Genomic DNA, 23,641 nt, shown 5'->3' with positions numbered 1-23,641 from the left:
AAATTAGCCCAGCTTGGTGGTGCATGCCTGTGATCCTAGCCACACAGGAGGTTGAAGTGGGAGGACTGCTCGAGCCAGGAGGTGGAGGTTGCAGTGAGCCCAGATCACGCCACTGCACTCCAGTCTGGAGGATAGAGCAAGACCCTGTCTTAAAACATAATTTTTCACTCCAGTGAGAAAGTGATCTCCTGCATTAAAATAAATTTTAAAATCCTTCGCATTGCCAAGGTGAATGAAATGCCATGACTATAAGAAGGAGGTACAGGACAGGGGAACTTGTTTGAGGAGAGAGCTGTACAGCTAAATGGACTGATAAAAACCATCCCAGTATAGTGGGGCACCAGGAAGCCTGGATATTAGAGAGCATGTCAAAGAGAGAAATGCTTCATTGAAATCAGCTACTCCAGGCATGGTACTAAGCAAACTTTAGCAAAAAAAAAAAAAAAAGGAAGAAAAAAGAGATTACTTTGCAGAAAGTAAAAGCAGCAGCCCTGTCATAATAAGCATTGTGTCATATTCTACTGGAATATTTTTATTCCAGTAAGAGATCAAAGACCAAGGAAAATGAGAGGTCAGGTCTATGCTCTCCTTGGTGGACGTGCTGGGCCATGGCTTGGCAGTGGCTCTGTTCTTCGGTCTAGAGAGTCGCAGCTCCTGTCAGCCTGCCCCTCTATCATTGCCTTCACTCTTGTTAGGTTCCAACAACACACATTATCTCCTTGTACCTTTGTGCCTACAGGTGATAATAGCTTCCTGCTCTCAATCTCTGGGTTGCTGGGTGCTTCATTATCATTTGTTGGTTCCCTTAAGACTGCTTTTAGTCTCTGCATTACATTATCTTGAATTCTTCTTTGAGCATGCCATCTACTTCTTGCTGGAGCCCTAAGTGATACTAACGTGCTTAGATTTCATTTTATGAGTGCAATTGTTTTCAATGAACCATGTATGATGACCATACAGTCTCAAATTTAAGAATAAGATACTTTTCCAGATTTTTTCTACCTAGCATTATTCCTTTTTATTAAAATAAAGCTTCTGAGCCTAGAGAGGTCAAAACCAGGTAGGCGGCACTTCTTGAAGAATGTTTTCATGGCTAGACTTATTTCTGACTGGGCACAAAATGTATTTAAATTTATCTCTAAAAGCTGCCCACTAATTCCTGCTAAAGTCTTAAATGATAATTCATATATTAACTCATATAGGTTTAACATTTACATCTACAAGTTCATTTTAAATGACACTCTTGAAAGCAAAATATTACCTTAAAGAGCCAAAGCAATGGCATTATTGAAATTTGAAGTGATTCAATTAGCTTTGTTCTTGGAGGGCCCATCCTTCTATTGTCATAAATTATAATCTATAGAAAGTCTTCCCCATTTCTGACAAATCAGTATCATTACCTCTTGCAGAAGAATATACTAATTTATTGGAAAATATAATTTATTTTTGGAATATACTAATTTATTGGAATATACTAATTTATTGGAAAATACTAATTTATTGGAAAATATTAAATGAACTCAGTATTCCAAGACTACAAGAAAGTCACAAAAGCAATGAGAAAGAGAATTTCACCTAATTTTGAAAATATCCATTTAGCTGTTAAATATATTTGTTTTGTTTTGTCTTGCATGAAATATTTAAAATGAAAGATCACAAGAAAGTTTTTAATAAGTAAAGGATACAACAATATCCAATAACGAATATCTGTGTCAGGGTTAGAGCTATTCACATTTCAGTTACTGAAATTTATTTATAAAAAAAATTAGGTAGATAATAGGGCATATTTTTGAGGCATAAATTCATTCATTAAATGGGGTCAGATATACCAGGATTCCAACAGAAAATTCACCCTTTGGAGGACCAAGGAGGTTTTATGTTGATAAAACAGAGGTGTCATTGTACTCTGTACACCCCAAGATCCAATCTTAGGTAGAAGTTCTCTTTATCAGCCATGAGTTGTCTGATTTTTAAACTGGGATTGCGGAAGAAGATGAAAAATTGATTCTTCAAAAATAAATAATCTCCCAACTTAACAGAGCTGCCTGTTATCCAAACATGTGTTGCTTGATAGGAAAAGTGCAGTTCATCATCCTGCTTGTCAAGTTGGAGCTTCTAATGGTATCTAAATAAGCCAGTGCATCATGGTAAGAGTCATTAGCATTCCTTCAGAGAAAACATTCTGAGGTCAACATTCACAATCAACTGCTGTGATTGCATTTCACTGACCTTTCACATTGATCTGAACAACAAGGAATCTTTTTCCCTCAAGAACCTTGTTACATATGATGAGAACTTTTCTTGTCACTTAAGTTTTTCTGAAGGACTACTCTTTTTCCATTTTTTATGGAACTATTCAACCAAATAAATATGGTATGACAGGGTCTCATAGTATCAAGAAGGATAAACATGTATTAGTGTACCTAAGATCCTTACCTTCTATTGTGCATGATTATGTATTTTTATAATTATATAATTGTGCATGTTTATGTGAATAAAGATTCTAACACTTGGAAACGTTCTTATTTGTGGAAACGAAAGACATTGTGCATCACAAAACTAAATTTAGACACACAAATTATTAGTACTGATGATACCAATTATCTATCAGTGAACTTATCAACCAGTCTCCTTAAGCCATTAGTCTTGGATTCATAAAATACATGTAGTAGTGGGAAAGGGTACCAACTCCAAGGGAACAAGGCATGGGTTTCAACTTTGTTGCTCCTATGCTTACTACCTGTCTGAACTTAGGTGAGTTACGCTACCACCCTGAGCTTTAGTTTTCTAAAGTGTAAAATGGTGCTAATAAATTTTATCAGTCTAGATGTTTAATTATGATTAGAAATAATGTGTGTAAAGTTCCATGAGGTACCTACAGCTCAAAGAGGTGCTCAAGAAGGGATTGGTGAATTCAGACCTGTTGGCTGACTACACACAGTTATATGTAAAATATTTTTAAAAATTAAAAAATAGACAATATTAGGACTCAATGTGTTACAAATTCAAAATTGAGTATAATTATCTTTCATAAACTGCGATTTGACACAAAATACCTGTGTGAGCACATGATGGAATTCCTTTCCCTTGAAAACATTCCTTTAGAGACCTCATTCCACACATAATATATTAGACCCTGAGTGAGTTCTTATCCCGAAAATATTGGATTCTTTTTCAATGTCTCCCGATTTAATCACATCACATAACTAAGAGATATTGGTAATGTCGGTAGTTGCCAAATGCAATACTGTGTTTCATTGCTTACCACCTTTTTGTTTTGTTTTGTTAATTTTTATTTTCGGTTTAGGGATACACGTGAAGGTTTGCTACAGAGGTAAACACATGTCACGGGGGGTTGTTGTGCATATTATTTCATCACCCAGGAACTAAGCCCAGTACCCAAAAGTTATCTTTTCTCCTCTTCTCCCTCCTGCCAGCCTCCCCCATCAAGTAAACCCCTGTGCCTGTTGTTCCCTTCTTTGTGTTCATAAGTTCTTATCATTTAGCTCCCATTTATAAGTGAGAACATGCAGCTTACCACCTTTAAAAACTTTTTATTGAAAATTATTACGGATACATAATTGTTATACATATTTATAGGGAATGTGTGATATTTTGATACAAGCTAATGATCAAACCAGGGTAATTAGGGTATCCATCACCTCAAATATTTATCATTTCTTTGGGCTAGGAACATTTCAATTGCACTGTTTTAGTTATCATGAAGTATACAATAAATTACTGTTAACTATCATCATCTTATGCCACAAAACACCAGATCCTATTTCTTCTAACTGTATTTTTGTACCCATCAGCCATCTGCAGTTTATCCCCCTCTCTTCTCTACTACCCTTCCCAGTCTCTGGTAACCATCATTCTACTCTCTATCTCTTTTATCCAAAAGAGAGCTAATAATGAATGCTGGCAAGGATGTGGACAAAGGGGAATCCACATACCCTGTTGGTGGGAATGCAAATTAGTCTAGTCACTATGGAGAACCACATGGAGGTTCCTCAGAGAATTAAAACTAGAACTAGCCAGCAGTCCCACTGCTGGTTATATATTGAATATAAAGGAAATCAGTATATTAAAGAGATATCTGCACTCCCAAGTTTATTGCAGCACTATTCACAATAGTCAAGATATGGAATCAAACTAAGTGTCCATCAGTGGATGAATGGATAAAGAAAAAGTGGAAATATACACAGTGGAATATTATTCAGTCATAAAAAATGAAATCCTGTCATTTGCAACAACATGGATGGAGCTGGAGGGCATTATCTTAAATGAAACAAGCCATGTGCAGAAAGACAAATATTGCTCATTCTCACTCACTTGTGGAGATTTCCATTTCTTGATCCATGCCAGGAAAGATTTATTTTACCAACACCAAGTGAAATTGGAAAGTTAAGACTTCTCTGGGAAATTTAACGACATTATTTATATTTCATAGACTAAATCTGAGAAGACTTTTGGCTATGCTAATTTAGTTTTATGAATAAATAATTCCTTGCAAATAAAAAGGAAACCTCATTTTTCTCTTCTGTTGTTCTCTCTTCATTTCCAGGTTTTCCAAGACTGACTAGAAAGCAGGTATCAGATTTGATTTCTCATCAACCTACTACATAAATTATTTTACGTTGTGTATATGGCCTGTCAATCATGCCAGCTTGCTGTCAGGAGAACTAAATTTTATCTCAGGAGCTGCATTTTCATGTATAATTCATTGACAAGTCCTGTTGGAAAATGTCAGAGTGAGTGATAGGAACAAGACAATCTCTTCCTTAAATCCACTATTATAATCTATTGAAATCGATGGAAAAAGAGAAAATTAGCATAAATTTGCCTATCACATGTGGGGCTATTCTCAATCCACATGATGAAGTCTCGGGGACCTGGCAATAACTAAGAGAGGATGAAAAAGATGATTGTGATCTCAGGCAACAATTAAAGTTTCAGAGTTTTTTTTTTTTTTTTTTTTGACAGAAAATGTAATATACATGTTCTAGTAGCTCTTTTGGAAGCTCCCCCCTTTCCTCAATTTTCCACTTCAGGCGTTTTGCAAAACTGCCTCATACCTGTAAGACAAGGTTTAGTAAGCATTCCCTTACCCCAACTGGCTCTTAAACAAAAACCTTAGGTAGGTCTGTATTCTTCAACTAATACCAGAGGAATTGTCAGAGGAGGCAGAGCAAGATGATAGCAGCTAAGGTCTTAGAAATAAGTTCATAATTCCACTTTCAGAGGGCTTGCTATCCAGATCCTAAATACCAACCTCAGCCCTTGGGATTCAATTCTACACATCATGTGTCTAAATAATGAAAATAAAGTTAAAACTGTATATTCAAATCAGGTGACAGGTATAAATTCAAATAGACACTACAATTCAAATCTACACTCAGTACCTCAGTTCAAGCTCATAACCTGCTCTCATTTTGGGTTTTGTTTTGAAGATCATGACCTTTCTTCCTCTTGTCACCAAGATATGTCCAGACAAAAACGTTTTCTTTTGGATGATTGTCTTTACCCTCAGAGACCAAGTCACCATAAAAGTAAAAAGTATTCGTGGTAGCAACCTTGGAAAGCTTCCTGGAGTAATAACTATCTTTGACAGGAATGAGAGCCCTAATTTGTGGGGCTGCATACTTAAGAATCTTCATACCAAAGTGATTCCACAGGCAGAAACGATGCTGCAATATAACTGCTATGAGCTGTTATAAAGCAGCCATCATGATGCTAGAAAACTAAGTACAAATATGGAATGGTATTTTCTGCTTTTCTTGCTTTCCTAAGAATGTAAACATCCTAGCTCTTTCAGGCAAACACTGATAGATCAGAGCCTAGCAGGACATGTGCCTGTCTACTTTTTGTTGGATGAATCATGAAAGATTGCACAGAGGTCTCTGAACTACAGGCAGATTATTTTTATAAACATTTGTACAGAATATGAAAAAATACTTTTTAAAGAACATAATAAAAGCACATGTAAAATTTAGAAGACTCTGTGTAAATACTCTTTTTAATAAGATTACTGAGAAAAGAGAGCAGAACCAGAACTCACTACTTGGGTTTCCTAAATTTTACTTGATTTTTTTTTTTTTTTTTTTTTTTTTTGGAGATGGAGTCTTGCTCTTGTCACCCAGGCTGGAGTGCAATGGCACGATCTCTGCTCACTGTAACCTCCGCCTCCCGGGTTCAAGCAATTCTCCTGCCTCAGCCTCCCGAGTAGCTGGGAGACTCCAGCCACCATGCACAGCTAATTTTTGTATTTTTAGTAGTGACAGGGTTTTGCCGTGTTGGCCAGGCTGGTCTCGAACTCCTGACTTCGTGATCCACCCACATCAGCCTCCCAGAGTGCTGGAATTACAGGTGTGAGCCACCATGTCTGGCCTCAGTTCATATTTATTAACCGGACATACAACTTTTAACTGAGAAATTAACATGCTAATAAGAATTAGTTAGCTAAAGAACTTATAAGTAAGCTCCCTACAGTCTTTTGAATGGTCAAAATACAGTTAAAAATAAAGTTCACTAAAACTTCTGAACATTACTGAAAGTGTATGGATCCTATCCTCAGTCTATTTCATCAATTTTATACAATTCCATTTACCATCGTTATTTGGTTTTGAAGTGGGGAGAAAATCATGTATCTTGTATAAAGGAAAATGGCAAAGTTAATACAAACCCCAAAGTTAGGGAGTAAAAGCCAAATTTAAAAACACACGAAAATCTTAACAACAACAAAAAGGCTCAGGAGATTGGGCCACTCACTGAAGGTGTAAAAAACTCTCATATGCTCAATAGGACTTAATGCCTCTGCTCTATTCGAGTAAAAGAATGGACATTAATAATAATGATCCCAAGACATTTAAAATGTTTATATCATTTTTAGCAGACTGATTAGATACAGAAAAACATGTGATACCTTTAGGAAAGAGTACATCCCAAATAGTTAAAAGAGTTTCTGATATCTGAAGGTATAATTGAACCTGAGGCATTTCTGCATTAATAAAGTGAAGGAAATGGATTAGAATCCATAATGTAAGGTCCCAGATACCTTGCTTGTATTGCTATTTTTTCTGAAACTGTTTAGTTTCAGAGATAAACGTCTCATGTACTCAACAAACATACCTGTCTGGAGCGCCCTGTTTTTCTATAGCTCTAGACATACGAAGTTTTCCTGTATTTGACTTAACTAGATGAATCAGTTTATTCTTCTAGTTTTCTCATAAATAATACTACAGTTAAGGAGACATATGCAAAATGAAAATTTTTCTCCAAATGGCAGGAATAGAGACTTTTAAAAATTTATAAGTTCTATTATTTTGCTGCGGACTTGCAATTATTAGTAAACTAGAGATCTTGTCTTAATTCTGTCACTAACTCATGTGATTTTGAGCAAAGCATTTAAGTTATTAGGGAATCATTTTCAACATTTGGAGAATGAAGGAATTCCCTCCAGATTCCTAATTCTATACTTTGTCAAACTATAATACATATAAGATATATTAGGGTGCTTCCATTTCGGAAAGAATCACATCAAATTGTCATTGAAGTTCTAATTTAAAAAGTAACTGCACAAATTTATAAATATTTTTCATAGTTTTAATTCAAGAAAGCTAAGTTGACTGCACTGAACATTTACTGTAGTAGAGTACTGGGGGAAAAGACAGGGCCAATAATGTCTTCACATGACTGATATAACATCTACCTCCCCAACCACAGCACATACTGAGAGGTTTGATTGACAAAAAAACTGACTGGTGCTGGAGCCAGGGGGATTTAATCACATCAGAAAGACTGCCCTTTCAGGGAAGAGCTGGTTTAAATGATCACTTTCAAAGCCTTAACTGGAATTTCATTTAGGGTATCATTGGTGTTTAAGAGTATGCGATCCACAGAAGCAATTCTTAAACATTTTGGTCTTAGGAACAATTTAGACTCTTAAAAATAATTAAGAACTTCAAAGATACTCTGTTTTGAGTTCTCTCTATTGGTATTTACCACATTAGATATCAAAAATGAGAAATTGTAAAGTTTTATTAAATTAGAAAAACAACAAACCCACTGCATGCTAACATAAGTACATTTTTATGAAAAATAAACCATATTGTATAAAACAGGTATTGTAGTGAGAATAGTGGTATCATTTCCCACTTCTGTAAATCTATTTATTTATTTATTTATTTTGAGATGGAGTCTCACTTTGTTGCCCAGGCTGGAGGGTAGTGGCACGATCTAGGCTCACTGCAACCTCCACCTCCCAGCTTCAAGCAATTCTCCTGCCTCAGCTTCTCGAGTAGCTGGGATTCCAGGCATGAGCTGCCACACCCCACTAATTTTTGCATTTTTAGTAGAGACAAGGTTTCACCATGTTGGCCAGGCTGGTCTTGAACTCCTGACCTCAAATGATCCACCCGCCTTGGTCTCCCAAAGTGCTGGGATTACAGGACTGAGCCACCGTGCCTGGTCTGTAAATCTCTTTAATGTCTGAGCTCAATAGAAGACAGCTGGATTCTCAGATGTGCTTCTGCATTCAATCTGTTGTGATGTGTTGATTGAAATGCATGAAGAAAATTGAGACTCACACAGTTATATAGTTGGAAAAGGAGGAGTACATTAATAGTCTTATAGGGTAATTTTGGATATTCTTCTTTGATATCACATTGAACTCAACAAGCAGTAGTTTCTAAAGTTGAAGTGCAGAATCTGAAACCATAGGAATAAATTTTTCATACTCTTAATTAAAAAAATCTATTGGTCCATTTTGCAGTTTGAATGCATTTTTTATGCATGCGTGACTTTGTTACATTTGGATTGATCATTTGGAAAATATCAGTTCATTGAGTTATGCACATCTTTCAAATGCTGACACATTTCCTTGTACAATATCAAACAATCATTCTCAATATCACCAATGATCTCATCAGAGAAGTCTGTAAGTATTGGGATGCTGTCAAATTCACAGTGACAGATGAGAGTTTCTCAAAATTTTAATTTTCCTTCGAAAGTTCAAATATTGTCAGTCATTTTTCTTAAATGGGCATGATGACTTTGCTTATTTTCTAGAAAATATCTGCTGAATATCAAAGTCTGAATAACCATATTTTCTCTGTCATTCTTTAAGATAAAAATGATGTCCCATAAATTTAAAAAAGGGCTAGTATGGCTTGCGATTCAAACAATTTCCTAAAAATTCTCCCTTGAGGTAAACATTGCATTTCAGTGTCCAGCCAAAGTGCTTTATATGTACTTTTCATTTTGTCACACAGAATATTAAAAAGATGTGCACTCAAGATTTAATAAAAATCAAACTTTAATTGCTTCATCAGGATATCCTTATGTGTGCACCCAATACAGGAGCACCCAGATTCATAAAGCAAGTCCTTAGAGACCTACAAAGAGACTTAGACTCCCACACAATAATAATGGGAGACTTTAACACCCCACTGTCAACATTAGACAGAACAACGAGACAGAAAGTTAACAAGGATATCCAGGAATTGAACTCAGTTCTGCACCAAGAAGACCTAATAGACATCTATAGGACTCTCCACCCCAAATCAACAGAATATACATTCTTCTCAGCACCACACCACACTTTTTCCAAAACTGACCACATAGTTGGAAGTAAAGCACTCCTCAGCAAATGCAAAAGAACAGCAATTTTAACCAACTGTCTCTCAGACCACAATGCAATCAAACTAGAAGTCAGGATTAAGAAACTCACTCAAAACTGCTCAACTACATGGAAACTGAACAACTGGCTCCTGAATGACTACTGGGTACATAACGAAGTGAAGGCAGAAATAAAGATGTTCTTTGAAACCTACAAGAACAAAGACACAACCTACCAGAATCTCTGGGACACATTTAAAGCAGTGTGTAGAGGGAAATTTATAGTACTAAATGCCCACAAGAGAAAGCAGGAAAGATCTAAAATTGACACCCTAACAGCACAATTAAAAGAACTAGAGAAGCAAGAGCAAACACATTCAAAAGCTAGTAGAAGGCAAGAAATAACTAAGATCAGAGCAGAACTGAAGGAGATAGAGACACAAAAAACCCTTCAAAAAATCAATGAAACTGGGAGCTGGTTTTTTTGAAAAGATCAACAAAATTGATAGACCACTAGCAAGACTATTAAAGAAGAAAAGAGAGAAGAATCAAATAGATGCAATAAAAAATGATAAAGGGGATATCACCACCGATCCCACAGAAATACAAACTACCATCACAGAATACTGTAAACACCTCTACACAAATAAACTAAAAAATCTAGAAGAAATGGATAAATTCCTCGACACATACACCCTCCCAAGAATAATCCAGGAAGCAGCTGAATCTCTGAATAGACCAATAACAGACTCTGAAATTGAGGCAATAATTAATAGCCTACCAACCAAAAAAAAGTCCAGGACCAGACAGATTCACAGCTGAATTCTACCAGAGATACAAGGAGGAGCTGGGACCATTCCTTCTGAAACTATTCCAATCAACAGGAAAAGAGGGAATCCTCCCTAACTCATTTTATGAGGCCAGCATCATCCTGATACCAAAGCCTGGTAGAGACACAACAAAAAAAGGGAACTTTAGACCAATATCCCTGACGAACATCGATGCAAAAATCCTCAGTAAAATACTGGCAAACTGAATCCAGCAGCACATCAAAAAGTTTATCTACTACGATCAAGTGGACTTCATCCCTGGGATGCAAGGCTGGTTCAACATACGCAAATCAATAAACGCAATCCAGCATATAAACAGAACCAATGACAAAAACCACATGATTATCTCAATGGATGCAGAAAAGGCCTTTGACAAAATTCAACAGCCTTTCATGCTAAAAACTCTCAATAAATTCGGTATTGACGGGATGTATCTCAAAATAGTATGAGCTATTTATGACAAACCCACAGCCAATATCATAGTGAATGGGCAAAAACTGGAGGCATTCCCTTTGAAACCTGGCACAATACAGGGATGCCCTCTCTCACCACTCGTATTCAACATAGTGTTGGAAGTTCTGGCCACGGCAATCAGGTAGGAGAAAGAAATAAAGGGTATTCAATTAGGAAAAGAGGAAGTCAAATTGTCCCTGTTTGCAGATGACATGATTTATATCTAGAAAACCCCACCGTCTCAGCCCAAAATCTCCTTAAGCTGATAAGCAACTTCAGCAAAATCTCAGGATACAAAATCAACGTGCAAAAATCACAAGCATTCTTATACACCAATAACAGACAAACAGAGAGCCAAATCATGAGTGAACTCCCATTCACAATTGCTTCAAATAGAATAAAATACCTAGGAATCCAACTTACAAGGGTTGTGAAGGACCTCTTCAAGGAGAGCGACAAACCACTGCTCAGTGAAATAAAAGAGGATACAAACAAATGGAAGAACATTCTATGCTCATGGATAGGAAGAATCAATATCGTGAAAATGGCCATACTGCCCAAGGTAATTTATAGATTCAATGCCATCCCCATTAAGCTACCAATGACTTTCTTCACAGAATTGGAAAAAACTACTTTATACTTCATATGGAACCAAAAAAGAGCCCGAATTGCCAAGTCAATCCTCAGCCAAAAGAACAAAGCTAGAGGCATCACGCTACTTGACTTCAAACTATATTACAAGACTACAGTAACCAAAACAGCATGGTCCTGGTACCAAAATAGAGATAGACCAATGGAACATAACAGAGCCCTCAGAAATAATACCGCACATCTACAACTATCTGATCTTTGACAAACCTGACAAAAAAATGAAATGGGGAAAGGATTCCCTATTTAACAAATGGTGCTGGGAAAACCTGCTAGCCGTATGTAGAAAGCTGAAACTGGATCCCTTCCTTACACCTTATACAAAAATTAATTCAAGATGGATTAAAGACTTAAATGTTAGACCTAAAACCATAAAAACCCTAGAAGAAAAGATAGGCAACACCATTCAGGACGTAGGCATGGGCAAGGACTTCATGTCTAAAACACCAAAAGCAATGGCAACAAAAGCAAAAATTGACAAATGGGATCTAATTAAACTAAAGAGCTTCTGCACGGCAAAAGAAACTACCATCAGAGTGAACAGGCAACCTACAGAATGGGAGAAAATTTTTGCAATCTACTCATCTGACAAAGGGCTAATATCTAGAATCTACAAAGAACTCAAAAAAATTTACAAGAAAAAAACAAACAACCCCATTAACAGTGGGCAAAGGATATAAACAGACACTTCTCAAAAGAAGACATTTATGCAGCCAACAGACACATGAAAAAATGCTCATCATCACTGGTCATCAGAGAAATGCAAATCAAAACCACAATGAGATACCATCTCACACCAGTTAGAATGTCAATCATGAAAAAGTCAGGAAACAACAGATGCTGGAGAGGATGTGGAGAAATAGGAACACTTTTACACTGCTGGTGGGACTGTAAACTATTTCAACCATTGTGGAAGACAGCATGGTGATTCCTCAAGGATCTAGAACTAGAAATACCATTTGACCCGGCCATCCCATTACTGGGTATATACCCAAAGGATTATAAATCATGCTGCTATAAAGACACATGCACACGTATGTTTATTGCAGCACTATTCACAATAACAAAGACTTGGAATCAACCCAAATGTCCATCAGTGACAGACTGGATTAAGAAAATGTGGCACATATACACCATGGAATACTATGCAGCCATAAAAAAGGATGAGTTTATGTCCTTTGCAGGGACATGGATGAAGCTGGAAACCATCATTCTCAGCAAACTATCACAAGGACAAAAAACCAAACCGTGCATGTTCTCAGTCATAGGTGGGAATTGAACAATGAGATCACTTGGACACAGGAAGGGGAACATCACACACTGGGGCCTTTTGTGGGGTGGGAGGAGGGGGGAGGGATAGCATTAGGAGATATACCTAATGTAAATGACAAGTTAATATGTGCAGCACACCAACATGGCACATGTATATATATGAAACAAACCTGCACATTGTGCACATGTACCCTAGAACTTGAAGTATAATTAAAAAATATATATGTATATATAAAAGAGGATATCCTTATGTGAAACTGGCTTCATGTGTTTTAAGCCAAATGTATGATAGAGGAACACAAAGGCCCCTGGTACATTTATGTGTCACTGTCTTGAATGCTAAGGGCTAAGGTGCAAGTAGTTTCAGGCCCATTGTTTTTGTACCATCCATGCAAATGTCAACACGGTGAAAAGGACAAATAACACCTTAGTATTATTATGAAAATTATTCTGGCCTGAAAGTATCTCAGAGACCACTAGAGGTCTGCAGATGACACTTTGAGAATAACTGGTCTGAAGGGACAGGGATTCCATGTGTAAGCATTTTTTAGTATCTAAGTTGGACAGAAGGAAGTTCCACTGAAGGCAATGCAAGAGTAAGTAGAAGTAAGGTCTGATCTAGGGAAGATAGGCTGACAGAAACCAGAAAATGCTGCCTTTTAAGAACCATGTGCTGCTATTCACAATGGTAAAGACTTGGAACCAACCCAAATGCCCATCAGTGATAGACTGGTAAAGAAAATGTGGCACATATATACCATGGAATACTGTGCAGCCCTAAAAAAGAAGGAGTTAATGTCCTTTGAAGGAACGTGGATGAAGCTGGAAACCATCATTGTCAGCAAACTAATATAGGAACAGAAAACCAAAATCACATGTTCTCACTCATAAGTGGGAGTTGAACAATGAGAACACATGGACACAGGAGGGGAAACATCACACACCAGAACCTGTCAGGGTCAAGTGGGCAAGGGGAGGGAGAGCATGAGGACAAATACCTAATCCTTGCAGGGCTTACAGCCTAGATGACAGGTTGATAGGTGCAGCAAACCACCATGACACATGTATAGCTATGTAACAAACCTGCACGTTCTGCACATGTATCCCAGAACTTAAAGTAAAATTAAAAAAAAAAAAAAAAAAAAAAAGAACCATGTGCTAAAAGAGCAAGACTAAAACCAACAACCAATTCAGGCTAAAGATCACTCTGGCAATGCTGGCAGGAGGAATGGAGAGGCAAACAGTTTCAGCCCAGTTCTGTAGATTCAGTCTATAGAGAGGTGGCTGGGCATGGTGGTTCATGCCTGTAATCCCAGAACTTTGGGAGGCTGAGGCAGGCAGATCACTTGAGGTCAGGAGTTCAAGACCAACCTGGCCAACATGGTGAAACCACATCTCTACTGAAAATACAAAAATTAGCCAGGCGTGGTGGCAGGTATCTGTAATCTCAACTACTCGGGAGGCTAATGCAGGAGAATTACTTGAACCTGGGACGTGGAGGTTGCAGTGAGCCAAGATGGCACCACTACACTCCAACCTGGGTGACAGAGTGAGATTCCATCTCAAAAAAATAATTAAAAAAAAAAAAAAGTCTATAGAAAGGAGAGGAAGGGGAGAAGAAAATCTTTGCCAAGCTACTATATCAAGGTTACTTTGGAAATAGCTCCCATTTAGCTTCCAAACTATTGGCTGGTTGAAATTCCTTGAGAGCTAAGATTGCAACACAAAGATCTCTGTATCTCCCACAACCTGACATGTGTCTTGCACATAGTAGACTGCAATAAATATGTGCTGAATAAATGACAATATGGGAAGATTGAATTTTACCCAAAAGTCTCTCTCAACTTTTCTCAATGTCCGGGTCAACAGGCAATCCTAAACCTTTTACTTTCTATTTATTCTTTTTCCATAGTCTCTTTTAGGGTATGAGATTATTACAAAAGTATTGTAATACATAGGGAATTCCCAGTGCATTTGTGCAAAAGATTTGCTCCTATTGAATGTTGGACATCAGAGATACCTGAGTCTTCCCCAGCAAAGGCAACAGTCCCAGCATGACGCAATAAGCAACTCCACAGCTGTACCTGCCAATCACTGTATTTCGCCATCATTATTCTGGCCCCATGAGAGAGGTAAGGTCACAAGGCAATCATTAAAACTTAAAAATGATCACTGCGTCGGCTTGGTTGCAATTTATGGAGATAAATATATGCATCGAAGCAGAGTGAGGCGCTGGAGCAAAGGCACTACCCAGGTGCTGCCGCACCTCCTGTGCACTCTGCTGGTCTTGGCAGGTCCATGTGAGCTGAACTGGGCTGTGGCAGTGATTTCCAAATCCTGTACTTCAAGAAGGGAAACCAGGGTCATGCCAAGTGCCCTTAGTGTCCATGTAAGTGTTCTGTTAATGCGTTTTAAAACCAGTCATGCTCCCTGCTGCGACTGACTAATAGTTCTCCTATTTATTTCAGATTGAGGAGAGCCTGCATGAATGTCACCATCTTGCCAAAAAGATCCTGGGCCAGAGCTAGCTAAGGAGAGCCTTGCAGAGGCAGGCAAGAACCCTCAGCTACTCTCTCTCTTTACTCAGCCAGGGGTCTGTGTTGAACTTATGTAAGGAAATGGAGTTGTAGCTTAAAACTTTGCTTATGTTACCTCATTTGGTTAATTAGTTTATTGTACTATATATTAGCCGATTGTCTTTAATGTGACAAACAGTGTTATGGGCTCCGAACTAAAATAACGAATAATGCCCTCGAGAGTCTCATATTCTAAAATGTGTAAGAGAGTAGATAACTACAACTCAACATGATAATTTATATGATCAAAGTGAACACAGCACACAATGGAAGCGCACAGCACATAGCACACAGCAGGCAAGGCTTCTCAAAGGAGACAGTTTCTCCTTGACATGGTTTGGCTCTGTGTCCCAACCCAAATCTCATCTTGAATTGTACTCCCATAATTCCCACATGTTGTGGGAGGGACCTGGTGGGAGATAATTTGAGTCAGGGGCGGTTCCCCCATATTGTTCTGAGGGTAGTGAATAAGTCTCACTAGATCTGATGGTTTTATCAGGAGTTTCCACTTTTGCATCTTCCTCATTTTCTCTTGCCGCTGCTGTATAAGAAGTGCCTTTTGCCTCCCACCATGATTCTGAGGCCTCCCTAGCCATGTAGAACTGTAAGTCCAGTTAAACCTCTTTTTCTTCCCAGTCTCGGGTATGTCTTTATCAGCAGTGTGAAAACGGACTAATAGACTCCTAAAAGATAAATTAATGTTAGCTTCATGCAGAGGGGCAAGGGAAGTCAGTGAGGCAAAGGCATAGAGCCTAACACATAGTAAACGCTCAGTCAGTGCTTGCTGGATGACCTATTTTTTCACAACACAATACCACCTTCTGTGAATACTAGAGTATCTAATAGAGTACTCAGAACAATTACTCTGTAGGTGAGCTGACAGGTGTAACCCTACAAAATGGTTATGGAGAAAAACCCATCCTTGCTAGTCAAGGTGAGGCTCATAGACCATCAGCACTGGAATCACCTGGAGGCTTGTGAGAAGCACAGAATCTCTCAGCCCGCAACCCAGACTGACCAAATCAACATCTGCATTTTAACAAGATTCCCAGGTGATTTCTATACACACTAGTGTTTGAGACTGGGCTGTACTAAAGACTCATAAACCATTAATGGCCTTCTATTATAAGATAGTGGTTAATAACTTCTGGCAAATATCAGGCTTTCCTGGAGAGGACTTTCAAAGTACAGAACCCCACTTTTATTCCCCTGCCTTCCATGGAAGCCGATTCTTAGAAGTGGGAACCTGGGTATCTGCATTTTTAATGAGCTTCCCCGGGTGATTCTGAGGTCCATTATTTGACAGAACATGGGGTTATTTTCTATAAAATACTTCAGGGAAATATTTTGGGGGCCAATCAATTATGTTAACGTGTATGTGTGTGTGTGTGTGTGTGTGTGTGTGTGTGTGTGTGTGTGTGTGTGAAATAGGCAAATCTTTGAATGTCTGAGTGACTTTTCTACAAGGAACTATATTATTAACTCTATTGAGCTTCAAATAATCATATTTTTCAGGGAGACTAGAAGATAAGTCTATGATCATTACTTTAAGATTTTTTTGGCATGTTCTTTTATTTAAACTATATGCTTCTTATTGTTTTGAAAGCAAAGGTGTTCCAAAGCCAAGACTCCCTGGGTTAGAAGTGGCAAACTTAATGTAAGCTGGTGTGCTGCTGAAGACTGACTACCCATGTGTAAAAACTATAGCCCAAATTTTATCCCTACAGATCATGCTTGCCAATAACTAGCTCTACAAAAATATTTTATATCAACTGCAAGCATACAACAATCTTTATGAAGCATGTGATAATATTTGTGCTAGATGTACAATGACTATAATTTTTATTAAGTCTCTACCTGATCACAAAATTTAACATGCTGAAGACAAGGGCTTTTCATTTGTTCTTGATTTTCATTTGAAACTAAATATGATGAAATTTCCCTTTCCTCTCTATTATTACATAAATCTGAAGCAAAGAGATGAAATTACTAAGTGCTTGTTTTATAGAAAAAATGATCTCCACATTAGTTAAATTACTTGTAAATAATATGGCATCTTCTAATATTTGAAGAAAATGGAGCAATTAAATGGCACATAAATATATTAAAATATTTAATAAGAGTTAAAGTTCAGCAAAAAAAAATTACTTAACCCAAGCAACTATACAGCATCATATATAAATTATGCTTTTAAAGGAAAAAACATTAATTTCTTGTGATGAACTTTTATAATCTTAAAAATTGTTTGTAAAATAAAATGTAAGTAATGTTGAGTCTCCTTATCTTGCTACCAAACAATTTGGATTTCAATGAAAACATTAAATACCTACTTTTTCTTTTCAAATAAATGTTTTGGCATCCATCTTTTATAATAACATCATAATTTCTGTTACTATTTAATCTCATTTATATTTGCTAAGACACTTCATTCAAAGCTTGCTTTGCCAAGAAAAAAAAAAAAAAAAAGCCTGTGCAATTTAAACCAGTGTGCTCGCAAATTTCCACCACTCATTTCCCCTCAGTTTGGAAGGTGTTCATTCATTCACTAAGTACTGAGTATCTCCAGCAGTAGGTCGTGTTCTAGGCTTGCTTTTCCCAGGATAGACCCAGGAAGAACTGGCAATTGGAGTCCCATCTTAAAAGACTGGATATATGACATGCCTTGATAATCACAGATGATCACCAGTACCCACAGTGAGAGGGGCACTAAACTCATCAAGATTGACTTAATCCAACAAGTAAGTATTAAGCACCTAATATGTGCGAGGTACTGTACTATGAAATCTATGAAGATGAATATGGCCGAGTTCCTGAACAAAGCCTCTCAGAAATGGAAAGCTGTTGCATTCTCCGCTGCAAAATTTAGTCTCCCATTTGTCTTTCATTTATTTGTCTCTATTCCCTTCCTCCTCCTCTGGAAAATAATAATGTATCTTACAAATTCTTCATGGGTCTACATGTGTGATCCATTCTCATATATTCCTCTATTAACACATATATACTTGACATGTTCATATTCCTTAAAACAAAATACATGCAGCAGAAGTATGAGATGATGTTGTTCACATATAAGTGTACAAATAAATGTTTTGTCAGTCCTCTAATATCAGTGGTTAAAAAAACATTAAAATCCGTATTAAAATAGGAAAGGGTGTGATTGTAGCAAACATGGAGTGACACTCCTAGCACTAGGAGCTAAGACATAAACATGAAGACCAAGGCCAATGTGGCTTCACTCTGGTGCCGCTGATGAGTGCAATGTGGATTTGGTTCCCAAGAGTGAAGCTGTTGGCTGATAAATGATGAACAGAGTATCATGAAATATAGATTTTGATTTATGCCATATAAGCATATGACCATGCCATATAAAAGGCTTATAGACATAAATCTAAGTAAGTACTTTATGTGCCTCTAGCTCAATAATTTTAAAGTCAAACTACCAGATGAAATCATTTTTTTTTATGTTTTTTTTTTTTTTTTTTTTTTTTTTTAACATTTCAGGATGATCTTTTTCTCCCATGCCTTCCAGTTTTTAAAAAAGTTAGTGGTAAAATAGACAGTATGTGTATATATATATATATATATACACCTTTGTTCTTTTTTGTTTTGGGGATTTGCAGGCTCCTTCTGTGTGTGTGTGTGTGTGTCTGTGTGTGTGTGAGAGAGAAAGAGAGAGAGAGAGTGAGAGAAAAAGAGAGAGAGAAGAGAGAAAGAGAAGGGGAGGGGAGAGAATTGTTTGTAAGCCTCTTGATGTTAGAGACACTGATTCCATCTTCAACAACTTCATCAGCGTGTCTTTTTGGCTTCATGCATTATAAAAAGTATAAGAAAAGCCAGGGTTAGGACACCAACTCTCACACCTTCATGTTCAGGTTTATCTGTAAGTAGTTGTTCAACCTGGTACAAAGAGGTACCATGTATCATGTCTTTCTACCTGGTACAAAGAGCCAAGTGCATTGCCTCATGTGATGTCCGTAACCCTTAGAAGTCCCAAAATGTAATGAAAACAACAGTAAAATAAAGGTGCAACAAACCAATAAATTAAGTGCACCTGAAGAAATATGAGGTAATTTAGGATGGTCACAAAAATTGTTGCAAGCATAAAACAAAGAAAAACTTGGTTGACAATAAATATAGTTTGAAAGGTAAATGTAATGAGACAGACCATGTCAGCATGTTGCGATACCCTAGCTATGCAGATAATCCTTGCTCTCAAGAGCTGAATTAGAGCAGCTACTTCCAGATGTATCCATATAAAAATAAAATATCGTAAGTGTTACAAAGAAAATAAATAAATAAACAACCTGCATGCTTCTTTGGGGATTACCTAACTTTAATTCATTATTTTATATACAATTATTAGTGATGCTTACCAGATCTTTATTAGTTTCCTCTTTTAATATTGACATTTTTAAATGGGATAAGTACCACAAATTGTGAGTGTGTCATATTTTTGTTCCCAAAATGCATTCCTTTATTTTCTTTATAAGGCAGCTGTAGTTTATAAATCCTGAGGATTTAATAGTCACATAATTTCTCTTAGTAATCCTCAAGGCTTCCATGAGCATATTTCTGGGTCTGACAGCCAAGGAAATAGTTTGAGGGTCTTTCTCCACAGCTAGAAGATTCTTTGGTGTCTGGGTTATGTACACAAATTCACTGGATACTTTGTGTTCTTGTAAAAGAATAGTCCACTTCTGTCCCTAAGAGTGTTAGTTGTGCTTTCTTTTCCTTGAACACACTGATTCCATCTTCAACAACTTCATCAGCGTGTCTTTTTGGCTTCATGCATTATAAAAAGTATAAGAAAAGCCAGGGTTAGGACACCAACTCTCACACCTTCATGTTCAGGTTTATCTGTAAGTAGTTGTTTTGTATTGTTTACTGCTGATGGTGTCAGGGTGAGTGTGGCCTGGGTGAGCTGTAGCTTCCTTTTGCTAAGGAGGCAGACATCTTTGTCTTTCTGTTGCCCAGGTTCCTCCGACTGGAGCTCAGATACCTCAGTTTCTCCGCATGGACACACAGTGATTCAATAGGAAACCATTTATTATCTTTCTAGAATGTAATAATTATAGTTACTGAGTGCTCCAACTGGATTTTAATGTTCCTAGACTAGCTTAGTGTTAATGCTACTTCAAAACAATTATTTAGTTGTTCTTGGCAACTGTTTGCACATGCTGTTTTCTAAAGGTAGATATTGATTTGCCATTTTAAAACTTTTCTCAGTTATAAGAAAAGGTAATTTTGAAAAATTTCCACAAATGGACAGACTTGGGAATGGCAAACCCTAAGTTAGAGATAGAGAAAGCCAAACAAACAATACAGTTTGCTCTGCAGAATTCCTTGAAGAATTAGGAATTTGTGGGAACAGCAAAGGTGAATGTAGAGCTGAAAACAGGAAGCCTTGTTGAAAGTCTAAGAACACAGTAGACCCTCTCAATGCCATTTCCTGTTCCCCACAGCCATGCAAATATCCTTTATTTACTCTACAGGACACCAGGCACAGTTTAGGGTGGAAAATAAGGGGTGAAATGAGCGATTAACTACTGGATCCTGAAATTCCCACTTAAAGCCGTGTCCTATCTGGGCTCCCAGAACTCTGGCAGCTGGACTTCATACCTTTCTAGGAGGAGAATGGAAGATTCTGATTAGCCAGTCAATTAAAATAGTGATATTAGGACTTCGCCAAGAAACAGCCCAGCCTGACTCCCCTAGAGTAAGCAGAGAGCCAAGGACATCAGTTCTAATCTAAAGGAAAGCCTCTACTGTAAAAGACAGATACTAAAAAGTCAGAATGCAAACAGAGACTATACTGGGAGAGGAAAACATCAAAAAATGTTATGACTAATGTCTCCAGAATGACATCAAATCATGGAACAGAAACAGAATGATACAAAAAAGAATGAGAAGGACTTTTGGCAATTAAAACTCTCTTAGCAGAAGTGAATCGCTGAGTAGAGAATTTGTAAGACAATGTTGAGAAAATTTTCTAGAGTCTCCTGAAACCTAACAAGTTTGAATAGCAGTGATATGGTTTGGCTCTGTGTTCCCACCCAAATCTCATCTCGAATTGTAATCCCCACGTGTCAAGGGAGGGAGGTGATTGGACCATGGGGGCGGTTTCCCCCATGATGTTCTCGTAATAGTGAGTTCTCACAAGATCTGATGGTTTCATGTGTTTGGCAGTTCCTCCTTCACAGCACGTCTCTCTCCTGCCACCCTGTGAAGTAAGTACTTGCTTCCCCTTTGCCTTCCATCATGATTGTAAGTTTCCTGAGGCCTCTCCAGCCATGTGGAACTGTAAGTCCATTAAATCTCTTTCCTTCATAAATTACCCAGTCTCGGGTATTTCTTTATAGTAGTGTGAGCAGTGGACTAATACAGCAAGACAAAAAGATAAAAATAAAATAAAATAACTAAGAAAATTAGAGAGGATGCATACAAATAGTTCAACATCTAAATAACAGAAATTCCAGAATGAGAAAACAGAAAATAAAACCAGTAAGTCATCAAATAATTCAAGAAAATTTCTTATAATTGAAGGCAAGCATTGCTGTATATACAAGGCCTATACAATAGATGAAAATATACTCAAATCTATAGCCTAGAATATAGCCTATAATGCTATACCCAGATAAATTATCAATTAGGTGCGAGGGTAGAATAAAGATGATATCAAATATACCCAGTCTCAAAAATTCAGCTCTCTTCACTCGTTCTTAGGAAGCAACTAGAGGAAGTGAACCACAAAAATGAGGAAGAAAAACCAAAGAAACAGGAAATCCAACTTGAGAGAGAAAAGAGAAATCCCCAAGATGATTAAGAAGAGACTCCAGGAAGACAGCTGTGCGCCTAGCAAAGAGAGTCACCAACTTAAATTAGAGGAGGGTAGAAGACTCCAGGAAAGATGGCTACAAAACCAATGACATTGGCCAGGCACAGTGGCTCACGCCTGTAATCTCAGCACTTTGGGAGGCTGAGGCAGGTGGATCACGAGGTCAGGAGTTCGAGACCAGCCTGGCCAACATGGTGAAACCTCATCTCTACTAACAATACAAAAATTAGCCAGTCATGGTGGTGAGCACTTGTAGTCCCAGCTACTCAGGAGGCTGAGGCAAGAGAATTGCTTGAACCGGGGAGGCAGAGGTTGCAGTGAGCTGAGATCATGCCATTGCACTCCAGCCTGGGTGACAGAGTAAGACTCCATCTCAGAAAAAAAAAAAAAAAAAATGACATTGATAGCACTCCTGATATATTTTAAAATATCCCAAAGGACAGTTAGATGGAGTGAGTTTGAGGATGAATTAACGACAAATACTTAGAAAACTAAAATCTTAAAAAGAAAGACAGTTGTTAATTATAAGGAGAAAATAATTTGTGCAAGAAAGGAAAAAGTATTATTAACATGCTACCTGGCTAAACTTAATAATCTAAGCACTGAACAGTGTTTCAGTCAAAGCATAATTAAATTGGGAGGATAGGGGGTACTAGGTAATCATACGAGCTTGAAGTAGGGCCTGGAGAAGGTAGCAGAACTATATATCTTCATCTTCCGTTGTGGCGTAACAATGAATAATGAATAATTTTTACAACTGAGAAAAATCAAGAAATCACACAGATGTATATTTTGGAAATAAGAAAATTAGACAAAGGTAAAAAGAAAATGTTTTGCCTTTGGGAAATCTAAAATTGATGGTTTTTCATAACAAGTATTCTAGAACTGTATGACTCTTTAAACTAGGTGTATGTAACTTTGATAAAGAATAAGAACTAAATTTTAAAAAGCATCATGGCTTTACCAAATCCTTGCATTTTTTATATTTTGGCTTTCCAGTATACTGGATTTGAGTGACCTGTGAATTTACACTTAAACGCTGTACAAATGAAAGTTGCCTTGACTTTCTAAAAGTTCTGCTGCAGAATATTAAATAATCTATGTGCTATGAACACGAAGGGTTAAATAGCTACTTGCTTATTTCTTCAGTTAGCAATGAGTATCCACTTAAGGACAATATTAAAGTGCTGCTTTTATTTCAGTGTCTGTCCTTAGTCTAGAAGTCAGTATGTAAATATAAATATATATAAATGTATCTGTGTCTTGTGTACAACGCTATGTTTGATTTAAGATTTTGAGCTGGAGAAGCAATTTTCCTTTCTCTTTTCCATTTTTTTTTTTCCTGTCAATTGATCCATTCTTCTTTTAACTATGTATGGAAGGGCCATAGGGCTAGGACACTGCACAGG

The 23,641-nt window shown here is 37.3% G+C and overlaps 1 protein-coding gene across 3 annotated transcripts in view; it reads right to left on the bottom strand.

Moving 5' to 3' along the window:
* SYNPO2 (synaptopodin 2) overlaps nucleotides 1-23,641 on the bottom strand; it is a 179,176-nt gene that overhangs the window by 36,396 nt on the left and 119,139 nt on the right. The window lies entirely within an intron of this gene.

Source organism: Piliocolobus tephrosceles, chromosome 3 (assembly GCF_002776525.5).
Source record: "Piliocolobus tephrosceles isolate RC106 chromosome 3, ASM277652v3, whole genome shotgun sequence".
NCBI classification, from domain to species: Eukaryota; Metazoa; Chordata; class Mammalia; order Primates; family Cercopithecidae; genus Piliocolobus; species Piliocolobus tephrosceles.
This window is presented reverse-complemented; position numbering and strand designations above follow the sequence as displayed.